The 18,415-nt window shown below is 46.1% G+C and overlaps 1 protein-coding gene across 6 annotated transcripts in view; it reads left to right on the top strand.

Moving 5' to 3' along the window:
- Positions 1–18,415, top strand: part of LOC120903008 (ecdysone receptor) — a 188,624-nt gene that overhangs the window by 43,754 nt on the left and 126,455 nt on the right. For 5 of the 6 annotated variants that reach the window (XM_040312175.1, XM_040312169.1, XM_040312172.1 and 2 more), the window contains exon 3: positions 5,508–5,592. The exons of the other annotated variant lie outside the window; for it this stretch is intronic. The gene's annotated coding sequence lies outside the window, so the exon portion shown is untranslated. The remainder of the gene's footprint in view (positions 1–5,507; positions 5,593–18,415) is intronic. 6 annotated transcript variants of the gene reach the window in all.

Consider the following 18,415-nt stretch of genomic DNA (forward strand, 5'->3'; position numbering starts at 1 on the left):
GTGTAGCTGTTTGGGTCCTGCGGTAGGTAGTTCTGGCGTGGAAAGTATTTCGATCGCGTGTGGCAGTTAGCTTACACATATCACAGTCCCTTGCGAGGGCTCCCTTATGTTTAGGGAATGTAGGACAGTGGGTAAGCTTACAGTGTAACAGCAGCAGGCTCAGTTATGGAGTTTTTCAGTGTGGCTGATAAAGCAACAGCACTCGCTCATTGATAAATGGTTCATTAATTCAGGACTTTAGTGGGCTTTTTTTTACTTCACTTAACAAGTTTCAAGCTTTATCATGATTGAATAGTGTAACGAATTTATTTTCATAAACCTACATAAGTCTACGTAAAAACTGTTTCACTGTACGAGGTGTATGACTGTAAACTTTTGCAGAGTCGTTCGTTTATTGCAATGTGTGTATGGTGTGTGTACGCGGTTTAAAGATAATGGCCTCACCTTACAAACAGAGTCACCCTTAGGGTGGTGATCGTGTGGGTTTTTCCTGTTTTCCCATTTGTTTATTTTTCACCCTCTCTCCTAGTGTCCCTTGACGTTGGTTGGAGACCGTAAAGTGTGTGCAAAAGTCACAAAGGAGATTATCAATCATTTGCACACGCCATTAACTTTAAGCAAACAGACCAATAGATCCGAGGCCAGAGAGCGCGCGCGAGAGCGCCCACACAAGCTGAGCTCCGTGCTCGTCCGTTGATCGGTGTCACGCCTTTTTGGACAACTGACAAACGCGTGCATACCTTTTTATGCCACCGGCCGGCCAGCCGAAGGAAGAAGTGTCGAACTAGTCGCGTCTAGAGTGTATGCGATCGACGGGGTGACGAGATTGAGCCACGTTAGCACCTAGCAGTGTTGGAGTTATTATCGAAATGCTAACGGCCTGGCACCGGAAGCCGAGAGCAGTTAGATAGTGCTTTGAGAAGGTGATTAATGTCGTCCATATTAAAGCACGCGGGTCTGTTTGTGTGTGCGGTTAGGTTTGAAGTTATAGTTCGGTTTCTAGCCGCTGCGAACCGGAAAAGGAAACGCGCATTAGAATGGAATAGGTAATGGAGGAGGCATTTTTTTGCAAGGGCCACCAGAGGATAGTTGTTGATATTGCTGGTGCTTTAGTTTTCGAGATGAATATGTATTATTCGGACATTGGCATTTACGCAGCTCATATATCGCATCCGAGTGAATAATGAAGCTGAATTTATAGTCCGTCTCGGTAGGGTGGCTTTAGCACGAAATTATTAAAATGCCACATTCCAACAATGAATCATATCCTGAATATCTCTCTGCAGTGAAGATTCTTAACGTAACGTAAAGCACCGAGACTCAGTTCCAGAAAACGGACACCTCTGGCCAATGATCACCTGACATCGAGTTCTGTCCCATTCAGCAACAAAGTAGCGCTGATCGCTGTGGCTGTTTTCAGGATCATGTCGATGCGCAGGCTCCCCGAACAGGCTGTCGGTACTTTCGGATGCAGTGTTGATAGGCACGGTATGTGTAATTGTCGTTGGCGTATCGTTCAATTATCCTTCTTTGGACAGCCGGTCCGTATTTAATTAAATGTTGAAATATCACGTCATTCCCCATTCTTGGAGCGCTCGCAACATTGTAGCGATGGAGTTTTCCCCTCTTGAGATCGAACCATTCTCCGCGAAAGATTCTTCCGTTCCAGGTTGGATCGGGAAGGATCGTATTAAATGCATTTCCATGCATACCTTTCCATGCCCGACCTGGAGAACGGAGGAAAATCGTTTTTGCAATCTTCTTGATAGTAGTCCAGCTCGAGCTCCTCTCCATAGGCCGGCATGTGTGTACGCAACACAAAACCCTAAACCAGTTTTCTTCAGTTTCAGCTCTTAGCAAGGAACGTCTAAAAAAGAACATCTTCTCTCAGGCTAAGCAATAGGCTAGAAGCTTGTCCACAGAGGGCCAGTTCCAGCCATGTCGTCTCACTCCCAGCGATTGGCGTCCCGCGTGTTGGTGCCCTCTATCATTCTTTAACTTTTCTGCTCAACGAGTTGGTCAGTGTTTGCGCTACTGCTTCAGGGTAATATGAATGTATGCGTGCCTTTTTTTTTTTAGTTTTAACTCCATCGTTATGTTTTTCTTTGGCCAATTCCATCGGCCACACCGACCCGATGGACCGGTTTTCTTGCGATGGAGGTGACGCAGAGCGAAACCGGTTCCTCCCGGTCCATCCAGGGCGCGGGAAGTGCGTGCGTCTGCCGTATCTGTTGACCTACACTGTGACATTCACCGTGAATGCGTGCACGGACGGAATCGTGTCGATGAGGCGATGGTAGTTTTTTCTTGTTTCACTGACACCAATGTTGAAAAAATACTACCCCTACCAAGCAATCGATACGATGCACTGTGCAGAAAAGCGGGAGAGAGTGCAATGAAGAAGCTAATTTTGTTCGACAACTTGGACTTGGAAGATGCGTGGTAAGAGTAACGCTTGACACGATGTTTTCCGCAATAATCGTTTGTCCGAACCATCTAAGTGCTTCAAACGATCTAAGACACACGCGAAATTGCACTGAGGAAGTCTCGTATCTGATCGCTTGATCAGATGTTTCGATCTGATAAAACGATGTTGGATCTTCTTCTTCGAAATGCCTGCTACTTTGAACGTCACTTTACACTCGCATCGAACTTCGTACGTTCTCTGTCCTCGGAGATGTGATTGGAATTGATCATCGAATATTATTAAACAACTGTTTCCCTAGACCACCCTGAAGAACGCGAGAGGGCTCGATAGTGATCTAAAAAGGACTTCCTTCCATCATATCGCCATTGGAATTGGTTGGATGAGAAATTATGTCCGCTGTGTTTCACTTGTACCCGTTGTGGTGCGGTTTGTTTGCGGATGTTGACTTGAAGCAAAACTAAAGAGAGGAGTAGAAAAAGTAAATAAACAAGTGTGTGTTGGTTGGCTAATCGTTTGCTGTAAGCTCATCGATTGTGGTGTGTGCTGTGCATGCCTAATCGAAGGTATGATCGGGGGAAACATTCATTAATGCAATGAGTGTGCTTTGAATATAAGTATGTGGTACCACCACGTACAATCGGCTAGAAGACATCAACGTTTTAGAATAGTATTTTATGCGCTTGGAGGATTCATTGAATACTTGATCGGAAAAGACAAGCAAAACTGTTTCATTTTGGGTTATATTTGAGAATTGAACTCTAGTCTGTTGAGTTGCGAGTCTGTCTGCATTATCATTTGACCACCGTACTTGTTTGTGCTGGCGAAAATTACAATCCAACAAAAAGCTACCATTCTGATGCCTGAGATGTTCTTAGCGATGTTCCAGGTAATGCTTTAGCATATTCCTGCATACTTCCTCGGTTTTGGCTGTTTAATATGCACACAATTTCCCTGCGAGTCCTAGCATAACACTGAGCGCCGAACTACTTTTTGGGCGTTGTTGTCCGCTCGTAACATCTTAGGCGCCATCGATCTCAGATCTTCGATGGAAATGTATTCTAATTTCCCAACCGGCTCAAGGCCAGCCAAACCAAACGGGCAAGCAACATTGTCTCTCATGTTCGCCTGGGAGCTTCCCAAATGCAGCCTTGAGCGTGATCGCGGGACAACTGTATGCGTAATTCCACGGCCGCTAAAGGCGCGCGCGCGGTGGCTTATTCAATTTCAATGCAAAATTTAAGCAAAGCTATTAAGCCTTTTGTTGCGATTGCGTGTTGCGCGGGTGAAGGCAAACAACAACAAAAAAAAAAAAACGGCCGTTTGCCGTTCATTTCATTGCAACTGCGACAAATCCTATCCGCGTATCGTGCTGCTTGCTGAACGCCATTAAACGCGCCGGGCAAAAGTCTGAATGAAAAATGATCTACTGAGGTTTTCGGTTTGGCGAAACCGTGTCGGCTTGTTGCAGCCACCATTTCAGGGTCGCCCATGTTGTGTGGACCGACAGGCGGTAGAGGGAGAACACGCGCTCTCCCGGGCTGGGATGCCGGACGGGGGATGCCTCCGTGTCGGGTTGAGAAAAGCTCGACTTGTTGCCGTCACCTTGACAGAAAAAAGTATGATACCAGCTCGAAAACCCGTTCCCGCCACGGTGCTGCTCCATCGGGAGGTGGAACTGGTCGTTCGAGTTTTGCGAGGAGTCCTTTTTCGTTTGGTTCGAAGTGACGGGCCGGGCTGGGTGGGCGGACCAATGGCCGGCTGGCCGGACAGGCAGCTTACGAGTATGACAGATGATTTTTCCAAACCTCACCCAGGACCATGGTTTCGCCGCGGGTGCGATAAGCCCGCAAGGCGGCTATATTTTTCGCGGCAATCCGGTGCGCACGAATGTCATCGATCGACTCGGCTGATCAATCAAATCATTATACAATTAGCGTTTCTCGCTTTCCGGCAAAGCCAGCTGACGCGACCAGACTATGCGCCAGACCGTCAGTTACTCTGAGTGCCCCTCCCCCAGCCCGTCGGTGGGAGAATGAGCAGGCAGAAATAATATTAATGTTAAGATTTAATTAGCAATATCTGAGCATGTCGATCGATAAGTGGGACGCGTTCAAAGAGGCGAAAAGAGGACTAGGGAGTGCAAATGCACTTCGAAGGCAATCTTTTCCCCGCCGACGAGGTCAACCATGCTGTGTCGTCTTGCCCGGCGGACGACTTCGCTTCCCCATTTCCCCCTGTGTCTGTGCTAATGGAAAAGCTCGATAGCAGAAGGATTATATTTCAACTCGAATGGTACAGCCAATGGAGGCATCGTTCAAGTGTGTTTGCTGCTGCTCTTGCTGCCACGGTGCATTTGTCAGTGGAGTGCGAAAAAGGGGAAGACGTTGATTCGTATCTTGATCATCAGTTGGTAGAATGAGGGGGGCTTGCGTACACGATGCCGAAGGGGTTTTGCGTGACGCAAGTGTAGTTTAACATTGTTGCTAGCGTCTTTACATGATGGCGGTTAATAGGGTTGGGGTTAGCTTTGAAGTTAACCACAGCGTCCGCTTGAGAAGTGCCTGTAATACTATAGTATAATTGAAAGATGGTTGGTGTTGTGGTACATATGTTTGATGGGTAGTTTTAAGTGTACGGCTTCGCTTAAGCATCTTTGAAACTTTTTGTATTCAACTTTTGTTCAAAAATACGGAAGGAGCTGAAACTTTGCTTCCTCTACCTTATGCATAATGGATGAAGCATCGACCTCTCCAGCAGTTTCTATGGCAGAACGAGTTAGAAGCTTGTGCCCGACACATTTCTTCAACTAATCATTACGAAACTTTATACTTGGTTTTGTGATTCTAATGCATTTATGTGTGTATGTGTGGCTCCTGGAACGGAGTGTTTGTGTGTGTGTTGATTGAGCACTCACGTTACAGTGACCTAGTGCAAACAGGGGAGTGTGTTTGTGGAAAAAAGGTGGAATAAAACGGAATTAATTTATGATTAAATTAGATAATTTATGATCACACCATCAGCTAATAAATAATGGATTGTTTATAATAATCGGTTCTATTTCTTTATTATTTTATTTCAGGTATGCAGCAGACAATTCTTGTTGGCTTCAGTTGTAAACGTTTCGAGAATGAAATTAAAAACGCAGACAATCTTCACGTCATCACGTAAGCATTCTTTACAAAACGCTGTTAAGGAATTGAGGAAATGTGTGCAATCTCGATTTGTACGCTATGGGGTACGTTTATTAGCAAACACTTTCAGCCACTACACGTGTACACGCTCTCCCAGCTGGGGTTTGTTTAACCAGGTGCGCGAGACAATTCGTTTGCTGATTGGAAAAAATCAAATTTTCGTCGCGGCAAAACAAGAATTGTACAATATTCGGATGTCATGCTGATGTTGTTTTCTACTGCAACAGTAATGCGAAGAAAGCTGCTTTGATCTCTTATTTAAGGCTCTTTGTTTGAGACTATTCTACGCCATCGATAGCTGAATTGAGCTAATTAAAAAAAAATGAAAAGAACTTAATTCTTTTTATACGTTTCTTAGAAAAAACACCCGCAACGACGCAAAAAGGTTTGAATTATTGTCGGCATTTGTACCAGGTCGCTTGACCACACGCCATGTGCCGTGCAAGCGAGTTATACTATATCATCTTTATTTCTGTCCTTACGACTCAATTCTCGTGTAAGTGATTTTGCAAAAGTCGTTTTTCGGGTGAAAGCGCTAATTATTTTGCTTTCAAATGGTTTTGATGATTGAGCTCAAGTCGCTCGTGGCTGACATTACTGGGAAGGTCAATGGACGATTTTTAATGTTTGTTTTTTACTTGTTGTCGCGTGCAGTCAACAAGATTCGTGGTAAAGAACCTGAGGAAATGTCACTTCATACCTGAGGAATTATACATTCTATCTATCTCTATTTCCTAATAATGTCCATCACTATCCTACGACCTTTCGGTTTTCATTTGGACAAGGACTGCCGCCGGTGAACGTTTTTCCCATAGGACGTTAATGTAAAATAATTCCATATTCCATTCGATAATGTTTAACGCATTTTTTCCGTGGTAAAGTCGGTAGTCGTCGTCATGGTTTATGCAGCAGGACGAGCCATCAGCTTGCCGCTGCTGGGGAAGGCTCTCGAAATGGCGTCAGACTTCTGCCGAAACTCACACCCTCTTTGCCGGCCCCAAAATGCGACTGTATGCGGCTCGGTGTGATTGCATGCGCGCCGCCACCCTGCCGGGAATGCGGGAAGTGACCGGGTTGTTCCGATGTGGCAGTGGCAGAAGTGCGCTAACGCTTGCTAACTTATGTGCATTTTAGCACAAAACAGTACACAACCCGCAGCTCAAGGCCAGCGGGAGAGGTGTTTGACGAGCAGTGCCGTGTTGGCTTTGGCTTTTTTAGTTGCTATTGTTGGTTCACGGATGTTCAAGGTCTCCTTCTCTCTCTCTATCTTACCGAGTGATTTCGAATCTGTAAGCAAGATATCCTGTGGGATGTATGTGTGTGTCTGTGTGCGATTGTGGATCAAGTAACATGCAGATGAGTGTAGCTCTTTTTCTGCATTTTTGAGAATTATTAACGATTGGATTGGTAATCTTTTTTATACTTTGCTTGCTTTTTGGGAAGATGCACAGCTTTTTGGCGAATTGTGGAAGCATGTCTAGACACTGGACAGGGATGAGCTTGGGTTTAAAATATTGTTCTGGAGCCGTGCCAAGCCAAGTTGGACGTTTTATGGCAAAAGTTTTGGCTGCCTAACATGCAACTAGGAAGTAGTAAAGCTTTCCAACCATGATCGATGGAGTGGAGTAGAAAATATTTTCCCATCGTTTTATGGTTTGAAGAACCGATTTAAAACAATAGAAAATTAAACTAAACAATAATCACCATTAGCGAGTTGAGGAGTATATGACGCTGAGTCACAACAAAGGTTATTCCTGTTAAATTCCAGCAAAGGTCAGGTTCAGAACACAAGTCCTACCAATATCATGTCAAGTTTTTATTTGGAGTAAATCATCCTATCTCTGGGTCGTCATTCTTCAAGCAGCAAGAGTTTGCTTGTATTCTTTCCTGATTGGAGAAATCTGACAGCTTGTTACGCCTTAGCTTTGCACCATTGCTACCAGTTCAGGAACACCATGCGATGGGGTTAGAATATTAGAAATAGATATTGTTTTTTGTCCCTGACCTACCTCACTCCAGCGAGCATCGGCACGTCTCATTGTCTGCTAATCGATTTGAAGCCTTATTTGCGATTGAATACTATTGCATGTTTATGTTTGTGGGGTCAGCTGAAAAGGGGAATTCTAAAGCGGTGAAATGAAATGGAAAAGCTCGAGTAAAGAACATGAAATGAGTTAAATTCTGAACTGAAATGAAATAAAATATTTAGTCTGGTAACGGATTTCAGCAAAATCAATTCTACGATCGAGTCAAGAGGGCACTCAACATTATAGACCGTTTTAAGGATTAAACAAAACCACACAACCAACCATTTCAATATTTGTCTTCAGCATGGGACGATACACCGCCCAGAACAATTTCCATCCCGGGCAACGGTCCAATCCTTTTTCTAGGGCATTGTCTAGCGTGCATTTTATTAGCTTCCTTTTTGTGCGCCTCTTGAGGCGTGATGTCAGCCGTCTTGTCGCAGAGGCCGAACATTGTTCGTCCTGTCCATCTCTCCCCCCGTTGACCGTCCGGCGGGGTTTGCACTCGCCTTCGATTAATTGACCTCGTTCGGTCACAGACGGTCTCGGACAGACTGATTGGATTGCATCGGTTGGGGCTCTGTATTGACATTTTTATGCGTTTGTTGCCGGCATGGCTTCCAAGAGGAGGGAAGAACAACATTTGAACGTAAAAACAAAACATTTCAAGTAGCTCCAAGCATTGGTTGGACTCGACGCAGTGTATAACGCTTTGTGTATAACAGTGCTTAGTGGACAACAAATAACTCACCGTGAATGGGCGTGATTGAGAGGGTTCTTGCTGAAAAGAAAAGGTAAAACAGGTCTGTTTAGCACCTCAGAAGTATCCCTCAGGCCCGGTGGCGTGATTAGAAGCTATTTTTCTAGCCTTTCTTCTCATCACATCCTTTCACCGAAGTATCCATTCAATGAGGGAGGGGGTTGGGTTGACAAGAGTGTCTATTCACTCAGCGAAATGTTGACGCGTGTTGTTGATGTCACTGTGGTGGCGCTAGTGTCGCTTCTGACTTCTGGCTACATTGATGACCTACATTTCCAGACTTGCCCAAGTGTAGTTGGATGTTTATGGGTTTATGTTCACGTGGGTAAAGGTGTGTCGTCCTTGGCGTAAAAAAAAGCTACAACCAATGGCAGCTTATAATGCTAGATTTGACATTCAGCGGACATATGATGCGAGGCGAGCTCAATGGGTCGCATGCGTTATGGCTCTTCTTTTGCCCGTTCGATGGCGCACGTGGGCCAGTGTGACAGACATAATTAGATTTGCTCTTGATGGTCCGATGGTGGGGCCTCGCGGAAGCGGCCAACCGCCAAGACTGCGGATGACCCTAACCTACCGCAAAGAGGATCGAAGCACGAATGGACATGGAGAGCCGGCCTTCAGAGTCCGTTCGCATCCAGCATTGCTGTCGGTCACCATCACCACCACCACGTACGTTCAATCAGCATGCATGCATGCGTAATTATGTATGAATTGCTGTACAACATCAACCCAACCCACACCACCACCACCACCATGACCACTAACAAGAACAGAGTGTGTGCGACGCGCGATACTACAATGCAGACATCGGCTGTTAGTACAGCTGTTTCGCTTGTGCCCCGGCGTTCAGTCATGCAACGGGGGTTTCTTTTTCTCCTCGCACGATGCTCGAGGAGCATACACATTCACCCCTCCTCCCCCAGTGTTTGCGTGTATGTGTCTGCCTGGTTATGGTTGTGCGTTCATCCACGGGCGCATTTGACCCCGTTTACTACTGTTTGTTTGTGTGCGAGGCCAAAAAGGGCGGGAGGGTTTGGTGCATTTTTAATGAAAGAACCATTTAAAGGAAGTGTGCTTGCCGGCCCGAGGTGTGGGGTTAGTGGGATGGGTGTACGCATGTGTCGGTGTGTGTGTGTGTGTGTGGGGCAGGAAAGTATCGCATGAGTGAAAACAATAGTGGTCATGTTTCTTCAAGGTGAATGCTTAGCTGCTTAGACGGTGTGTGTGTGTGTGTAGAAATGCAGTTTTTGCGCCCCATTCTAAATGTTCTTTGTGTGTTTGGGTGATGATCGTAAAAAACACCTTTTTTGTTGTTTGTTACAAAATAGAGCTACATCCTTTTAAGTACACTAATTAACATAAAAGTTTCATAGAATCGTTTGTGCTTTAAATGTTGCTGCAATATGTGCTCCCCAACACACAACTCTACTAGCGGCAGTATTGTTGCATTCGCAATCAATTTACTCGGTAATTGTTGCCCTCTTGCTCCATTTAGTTCACTCCTTTCTCGCCAGCAGTTCCCCTAGCGGTCATATCATCAGCGCCTGGCGGCAATTTCGCTCTGCTCTAATCTATGTGGGCCAGTGTGTGGGTCAGTGATCGCCCGGCGGTATGTGGTATGTCGTGTGGCGTAATTTGTGCCTTTTTAGCAGCGACCGTTCAGCGCGGGGACGTTGAAACCGTTCCAATTGTGCAACTGTGCCCCACACAACTGTGCAGAGGCGGTATCATGACCGCCAAAATGAGGCGTGAGTGAAATAAATCATGGGCTTTTAGCGATTGAATATGAACCTATTTGAAGCTATGCAGTTGTATGGTTGGAACAGGATAGTGAATCTTTTGGAAATGATCCTCAAATAGTTGTTCTGTTCCGTCTATCCCATGAGAGAATTGCATACTCCACTCAACCACATCAACGGAATAGCTTCCTCCCGAGATGAGCTACAAATTGCAATAGATCGGATTAGAGACACTCACACGGCAGCGCTCAGCATTTTGGTCACTCACTCTCACTGTGTACGAATGGAACGAATCTCTCGAATCTTTCCGGAAATAGAGGCCCATCTACTGCAGGAGTGTTGGCAGCGGGGGGGAGCAAGGGGAAGGGTTTGGTGGGGCATGCTGATTTACTGCACCCGCTGCAGTCCAAACTGACCAAAACGCTCCGGATGGGGCTTAGAGAGCATGTGTGATGTGTTTGTGTGCTGTTTGATGTCTACTCTATTCGCCTGCCCTCCTCCACACATCTGTGTGTGTGTGTGTGTGTGGGTTAGTGCATCCGGAGTTGAGCACGAGAGAAGTATTGAGCAATTTGCATTCGCTCGACCTATGACGCGGTCGGTTTATTCCCTCCTGTTCTTCTGTAAAACGACACGTCGCTGTGTGTGGGGAGGCCATTTTATTTGTCTATTTGCTACCCGCGCCGCTGCAGTTTGCATGTGTCTTCCGCGGGGCGCGTGTGTGTGTGTGTGTGTGTGCGCTGTCTAATGCAGCTTCGGTTGTTGTTTTTTTTGCGCTCCCCGACCATGCGGGGACGGTGCGCGCGGTTCGCCAGGCTAAGTTCATTGCTCTAGCGTTTTGTATTTAGATTTCGCTGATGATGAGTGACGCGCTGTGTGACGTGAGCTGGCCTGGCGTGAGGGATGAGTAGGGTAATGGAGGAGGGGACCTGCAGGTGACCGCGGCGTGTGTGTGCGTATGTGGTGTCGCCGGTTTTGATGAGCGTGTCTGCCCGTGCATTTGCGCGCTGTTTGCAGTTTGGCGGGGCAGTTTTATTTGTTTGTTTGTTTTTTTTTGTTCTTTGCTCCTTTTTACGCTCGTGTTAGATGGGGCGGGGTGAATCGGCGTTTGTTGCAAGCTTGCACACTTGCAGTAATGGGAGCGCTTCTTCTTCTACCCACCCGCCTTCCTCGGTGTGCAAATTCTATTGCACACGACGGAATGCAGCAGCCACACGTCGGGTGAGATGTGAGATAAAAATAAAAATGAGAAATTGATTACAGTTTCACTTTTTCGCCTGAGGTTAAGGTCACCTGCTGACCCGCTGCTCTTCTGCACTGCCGATGACTTAATCCATCGCTGCCCCACCCCCCTCCCCTCTGCTCGCTGTTGCAGCTGTTAAGCAAACGAAACGGTGCAAACGAAACGAAAAATCATCTGGTTGATCTGATGAAGAATTGTTTTCGCATTTGCAACTGAATTTGCAAACGGGCGAAAAAGGGAAAAATAATTTAAAAAAACCGGTACCGCCTTCTATCGCTTTCCTGCACGGTCGCAGCGTCATAAATGCAGCACACATATGGCTTTCTAACGGTGTCGGATGCTGGTGGCGGATAACGTCTGTTTTTTTTTGTTTTAATGCGCCGCCACTGTGTTTATCCCGTGCGGACGTGTGATTCGTCTTGTTTTTTTTCTTCTCGCAAATGGCAACAAAAATAACGCACGACAAGATTGCATCGGTTTGAAATACGACCGTGCTGCCAGCCTGCTACTACAGCCACGGGGTGAAGGACAAATCTTCACAGGGCACAGGGAGCACCAGCACACACACACACTTGATTTGCGCGTCTTGCTTCGCTGAAACTGCGTGGTTTTTCCCGCAAGTTCGGCTGCATTTTCGTGCGCAGTTATTTGCGTGAATGTTTTTTTGTTGGGGGTCGTTTGAATTTTGTGAATATTTGTGTGTGTGTCCCGTTTTCATATCTTTTTTGGGGGGGCCATCGCAATGAAACACTGCCCCGAATTTGTAGCCACGTTTTGGTGGTGGAGGAGGGGTGCGATAATGAACGCAGCGAGCTTGAAGGCTGATGGTTTTTTGGTTTGTTTTTTGCAACTCCCCCCCCCCATCCCCCCCCCCATCAGTGTCAGACCTAACGATCGCCGGTTTTCATTTCCGCTCAATTCATCTTTGCTTTTGCAAAATTCGTTTGTTTATTCCTCGTGGTAGCGATTGCGTGGCGTTTATGCACGAGCCGATTGCATATTGTCTTCCTGCACGTAATTGTGTTGTTGCACAATCTGCAACCAGCGGGCGGTGGCGGGGAGGCGTGCGACGGAGGAGGTTGGTTTTCGGTGATTATGTTATTTTATTTCGTTCATCTTATCATCGTTGGACGAGCTGTGAGAGAATGAATGGAGAAGCGAAATAATAATTATAAAATACCTTGAAGTTTAAATAATCATAAAATGTTTCAATGTGTATGTCTGTCTTTTTCCTTTAAGCGTGTTCCTGAATCTTTGCGCCTGTCTGGCATTTGATTTGCTGCAAAGCAAAACACACAAAACAGCATCAAATCAGTGAAAGTGCCACAGCCGCAATAACGCTAATGAAAATGGCCCCGGTAATCGTTTCTGCTTCTTCGCCGCTGCAACTTTACCGTCAGTGTTACCATTTTTGTTTGCGATCGTTTCCCCTGGCGTGGCGAAAAGGGAAGTGACAAAACACTGCACAGCAACACACGGTGCGACAGAAACAGTGAGCGAAATGCGGGCAGACATCATTCGCCCACTAAATTCGCTTGCAATGTTCCTGCACAACGCGCGGTGCATGTGCATCTTGGGGAGGTGGGGGGGGAGGGGGGGGTGGCGAAGGAGGAAGCGAATCCGCGCGATAAAAATCGTGTCATAAAACAGCCCAAAATCGCAATGAAAATGACCTTGCCCCGTCATTGATTGGGGGCTTTTGTTTGTACGTGTGCGTCTGTGTGTGTTTCTTACCCTCGTGTGAATCGATCATTTATGCATGATTGTTTCGGGGGAGAAGGTGATTTCGCATTGCATGCTGACATTTTTTGCTGTTGTCTGTTTTCTGTTCGGTTCAATTCAATCAACTGGCTTGAAGACTGGCAGGGGGAAGCTTGGGGGGAGGCGGTACACAATGGTTTGAACTGCAGTTGCATCGCCGCTTGTACGTGCTCCAAGAAAAGGGTGATGGTGGGGACGGTTTGTCTACGGCCGTGCTGGGTTGATTTATCGACGATGACCTCATTTGACGGAATGATATATTTATTCCGTTTGCTTTATGAATTCGATGCATTCGATTAGAATTATTAAAGCGCGTATGCGCGGCGCTGGGTGCGAAAGCTTTCTGCATTAATTTCTATCGCGGTGCGTGTGTGTGCGTGTTCGGTGACGAATAATTGTGCTTAAAAATAGACCAAACAATCGTATAAATTACAACGAATAGTTAACACAAACAAGGTAATTTATTCAATACATCTCTCCTTCTCCTTGTACAAGCACCCCGTTCGCAAGAGAAAGTGACAGAAAGGAAAACAGCAACTGCACCGGATCACAGGACTACCTCAACAGAAAGTGCAGTTGCGCCTGCAGTGCGCGCTCTACCGTCGTGGGGATGCACATTTGCTCGACAGTGGGTCATTTCTCTGGTGTGCAGTTTTTGGTGCTGTGCCCGCAAACGCAATGCGGCGGATGCACCTCGCTGCACTTCATTGCCGCCAGTCAGCCTCTTGTTCGTCATCGTCGCTTGACAACGGGGGAGTGGACGAGCGAGTGCATCGTGGTGCATTTGTCGCGTTGGCTGTCATCGGGTTAGCAGGGTTGCTTTTGGTTTGGAATAATTTGTACCCATTCTGGTTATTTTTTCAAAAGAATGTAAAGAAACCAATGAAATATTTTTTAAATTCATGTTTAAAACAACGCGCTGATGAATGTTTGGACTTCTCTGTGATGTGGAAGTCCTGAAAGGGGGGAAAAAAGGTGGTCATTTTTAATGAAGATATTTATTCAAACATGTCAAACTCATCCGGGCCCGGACAGCATCGTTAAACAGCAAAACGATGTTGAGGTTAGAGTGAAAAGAAACCTTTAAAAAAAAGCAACCATAAGCTGCAACGAATGCAATGCCACGGAAGAAGTCCATCGAAACGGTTCGTGTTCAGTGTTTCTTTTCTTTTTCGCAACAACGCTTCTTTTGACAGTTATACTGACTGCTTTTTGATGTAACGCTCTTGCCCCCCCCACCTCTCTCCTTCATTCTATCTGCCTCTCTTCCTTGCCTTCGTGCATGAAAATCTCAAAGTCAACAGTTTTATCTCGCGCCATTAATAATTCATTCGCGCTCAGTTCTCGCGAACGCTTTTGCTGTTCGCTGATTGTGGTGGTGGTGGTTTTTGTTGCGCTTCATCCCTCATTTCTACTTGTCTTGCAGCTTGTGCGCGCTTTGTGGCAACAGTCTCTGCTGCTGAATCTGCCCGACTCCCGAGTCCCGGGCGTGTAAGCGCGGCTGAGGGCCTCCAACCTTCCTTCTGGAAGATTTGGCGCGCCGTGTTCCCCCTGGTCGGCGAGGTGGTGGGAAAAACAAAAACCCTCTAAATTCACTAACGGCGCAGCTTGTGGGAGAGGTGGTGCATTTTCGGTGCATCGCTTGCTGGTACCAGTTCCACTTCCCCTTTCCCTACCCCTCCACCAAACCGAATGGGTGGGGCAACTCCGGAAGAGCGACCCAGACGGTGGCGGGGCTGATTGACATTGCGCTGTAAATTCAAGGTGAAAGTCATCGGACTTTTTTTGTTGCTGCTGCTACTGTTTCTGCCTCCTGCGGTTGTTGCATATGCAAGCGAGTACGTTGTCCTGTTTCGTTCACTTTCGGTGCAGGCTTTTGTGTGCAACGCAATACTTTTTGTGTGTGTGTGTGTGTGTGTGCGTTTGGCGCAAGTTTAGAAGGGAGAGTTGTTTGCATTTTGCAACATGATGTTCTTTCCCTCCCGGTTTGTGTGTGTGTGTGTGTGTGTGTGTGGAGAGGAATGAATTTTGAATGAATCGTATCTTACGGTTTCGATGCCGTTGCTATATGAAAGATAAGTAAAAGTGTTTCTTTTCATGGGCAAAGCGAACCCGATTAGAGTCGAGCATAAACGTTATGAAAAATGTATTTTAATTGGTACCGTATTTGTCCTGTGCAGCTTTTGCACAAATCAATAAACGATTTTCGAACGAATCATCCACAAGGGGTGAAGGTTGCGAATGGTAATGATAATACAATTTAATTCAATTTGCAAACTCCCTTTTAAAGGGTCCGAGTCACACCTTTGCGTGAGATGAAAAAAAGAAAACAGGAAAACAAAAGGTCGTCCAGGCTCGTGCGACGGATGGAAAATTCAAATTAAAACGTCGACTCGTGTATATCTCTTTTTTTTGCTCGACGCAAACGTATGGAAAATATGTTCTTAATGTGTGTGTTCCTATCGTAAAGGATAAGACGCAAGGGCACGGTGCGTCTCGTTGGTGGGTACAATTCAATTAGGAAAGCAACTGATCGATCGATTAAGGACACATGTGGTGTTAATTTCCTGCCGAGCGTGTGAGTGTGGGTTTTATGCCGAGGCAATATTCTGCTCCCCTGTGTGTGTGGTGAAGATATAAATGCTGGCAAGTAATCTTTTAAGGGGAGGGAATTTGGAACCAATCACCTTCGACGAGGGTAACTACGTGGGACGTAAAATACATTTTAGGGGATATATTTATCCGGGGCGATGCTGTAGACAGTTTAAAAATATAAAACGCAATCATACTCCAACGGTACATGAAATTTAAAGAGGTTTAAATTGAGTTTGGCTATGGAACGAAAGTTATGGAGAGCCTTCCTTTTGTTTGCTTAAATGCGTGTTCTTACAGCCCAGTTGAAAGAGCGCTTCGTAGTGTATTGCCAAACCGTTTGCTTTACACATTAGAGGTAGTAGGTTCAAATCTGCTTCTAGACCATCACATATCTTATGACGAGAAAGCATGGATTTGTTAGTTATGTTTAAAATAAGAACAATGTTCAATGACTCATTTAACGACAAGAAGAAGTAAAAGAAGAATGCAAAAAACGTATCTGTTTTGACAGTTCCTCTATTGGACAAGCAAGTTAGTTTGTAGACTTTTTATTGCTTACAGGTCCCAGTGGAGCAGTCACAGTTAGTTTGTAGGATAATCCAATGTCTTTGTTTCGTCATATTTTCTATTACATATGGTTGTTCCGTTAAATCTGTTCATCGCAATCATAATAGAGAACCGTTCCAGACGTTCCGGAGGTAAAACTCCATCAAAAACATGTCGCCCATGTCAAAACAACACAATGTCCAATGGTTGACCCCCGTATCCATCCGCGGTTTCTAATGTTTTGTGCAAAGAATGTCTGACACTTGGATGTGTATGAGGTAGACCTTCCCGACCCTTGATGGATGGAATGTACACATCGGATAAAAAAAAGAAGAGAGTTTGATTCATTTGTGAAGCAGCAAGTTTCATCTGAATAGGGTTTTGTCCCATACGGATGTTCACAACAGTTCATTACACCGTTGGGGAAGGTGCCTAAAACAAAGCCCCAGCCCAGACATCATACATCTCTCAGCCCTGGTCCAGTTAATAACTGTGACCGTTCCCCGCCGCAGTGGATTATATTGGAACCAGGGGTTTAATCCATTTCTAATGCGGTTGAATGGCAAGCGGAGGATATATCCCCCGTTCCGCTATTCACCCCCGCCAGGCCTTCCTTCTGCCTGTTTGGAAGTTTAGCGTCTGGTTGCCCTTTTACAACGCAACCGAACCCCTGTATACACCCGAGACCCGAATAAAGTTCAGCTACCCCATTAACAGAAGCCGCTGGTGGTTGAGCGTGGTGTTTTATTTGTTACGAAAGGGACGCGAAAAAGGATACAAACCATAAACCCGGTAAACCCCATGGTCCCAAGGAACGTTCAGAAGAAAAAACAACAACATTACCAGACGGAAGCCGCCCCTTTAATGTTACACCGAAGCGCGTAAGGCCGTGTCTGAATTTCGGTCGAACGATGTGGTTTAAAGCTGGCCTCAAAAGGCAGACGGACGGACCGGGAGGGGATGTGGTTTCGGACCATAATTTAGTCGCAAGCGTACCCGGCAGCCAACGAACCCAATGTGGCTCACGCGCCCAGCACGCGTCGTACGTCGGCTGACGTCGTCTGTCTGTTTGCCGGAGCGCGTTTGGTGGTGCTCTGGGTCCTTTTGCGGGTTCACGCAAGGTTCAATGGAAAGCACACTGGCACACACACACACTTGCACGCAGGTTCGTGAGAAGGAAAACAGTCTCGCGCGATGCGGAAAAAAGGTGCCCTCATTACTTTCACGTGGCTCGAATGATGTATACCAACCGTCGCCATCGATAAGGAATCCGAAATTCCGAAGTGAAGTAAGCGGCAAACCGCCAAGCAAGAGGGCCAAAATAATATTCCAGCCAGGAGGTTGTGCGCTACTTTGCGGGAAGTTTGGGAGGATAAAAACGCCTACGTCCAGCGGCGATGGGGATCTGCCAAGGAGATGAAACTGTGGAGGCGCTCGGCAAGCACGGGGTCTTAAGAACGCCCCAAGCAGGAGCAACGAAAAGGAACGTGTAACGATGGAGGCGCTTGGCTCGTCACGTCGCCTGGTTTCCAGGGCGGGAGTGATGAGCCACACGCTGTTAGTTTGATGTCTGCTTATTACTTTTTTGCTGCGTAGCTGCTGGCAAGCAAGAAAGGGCAAAAGTTTGTTTAGCAAGATGATGTATAAGACAATTCTGGAAAGCTCAATCAACCCTTTGCAAATGAAGGAAAATATGTAGGCAGAAAGTGATCAGTGTTGAAAGTCTCTGCAAACGATGGGAGCAGTGACCAGTTAATGTTCCTTTTGACAGGCAATTTGGGTAACTATGCGTTTAAAATGTCTCAAGAAACACTTTGTGTTGTTGTGGCCAACGCATTTTACTAAAGTGAAACCAAAGTTAAGCCGAAGTTAGTCCATTATTAAGTTTGTTTTGACTTTGATCCGGTTTTCCTGGAATAGGCTTACTTTGAAAGACCTAATCAGCTGTAGTAGCATCCGTTTTATTGGACTTCCGAATATTTCCTCTATTTGTGCAGCACTCACTCTCACCCGGGAAATAAAATCGCAATAAATAACATTCACACATCCTTATTCACAGTCCGCCACCGTGGCTCATTCAACGCTTATTACGAGCGCTTTCATTCAAGTGGCTTCCGCCTAC

The sequence above is a fragment of the Anopheles arabiensis genome, chromosome 3 (genome assembly GCF_016920715.1).
Source record: "Anopheles arabiensis isolate DONGOLA chromosome 3, AaraD3, whole genome shotgun sequence".
NCBI lineage: Eukaryota > Metazoa > Arthropoda > Insecta > Diptera > Culicidae > Anopheles > Anopheles arabiensis.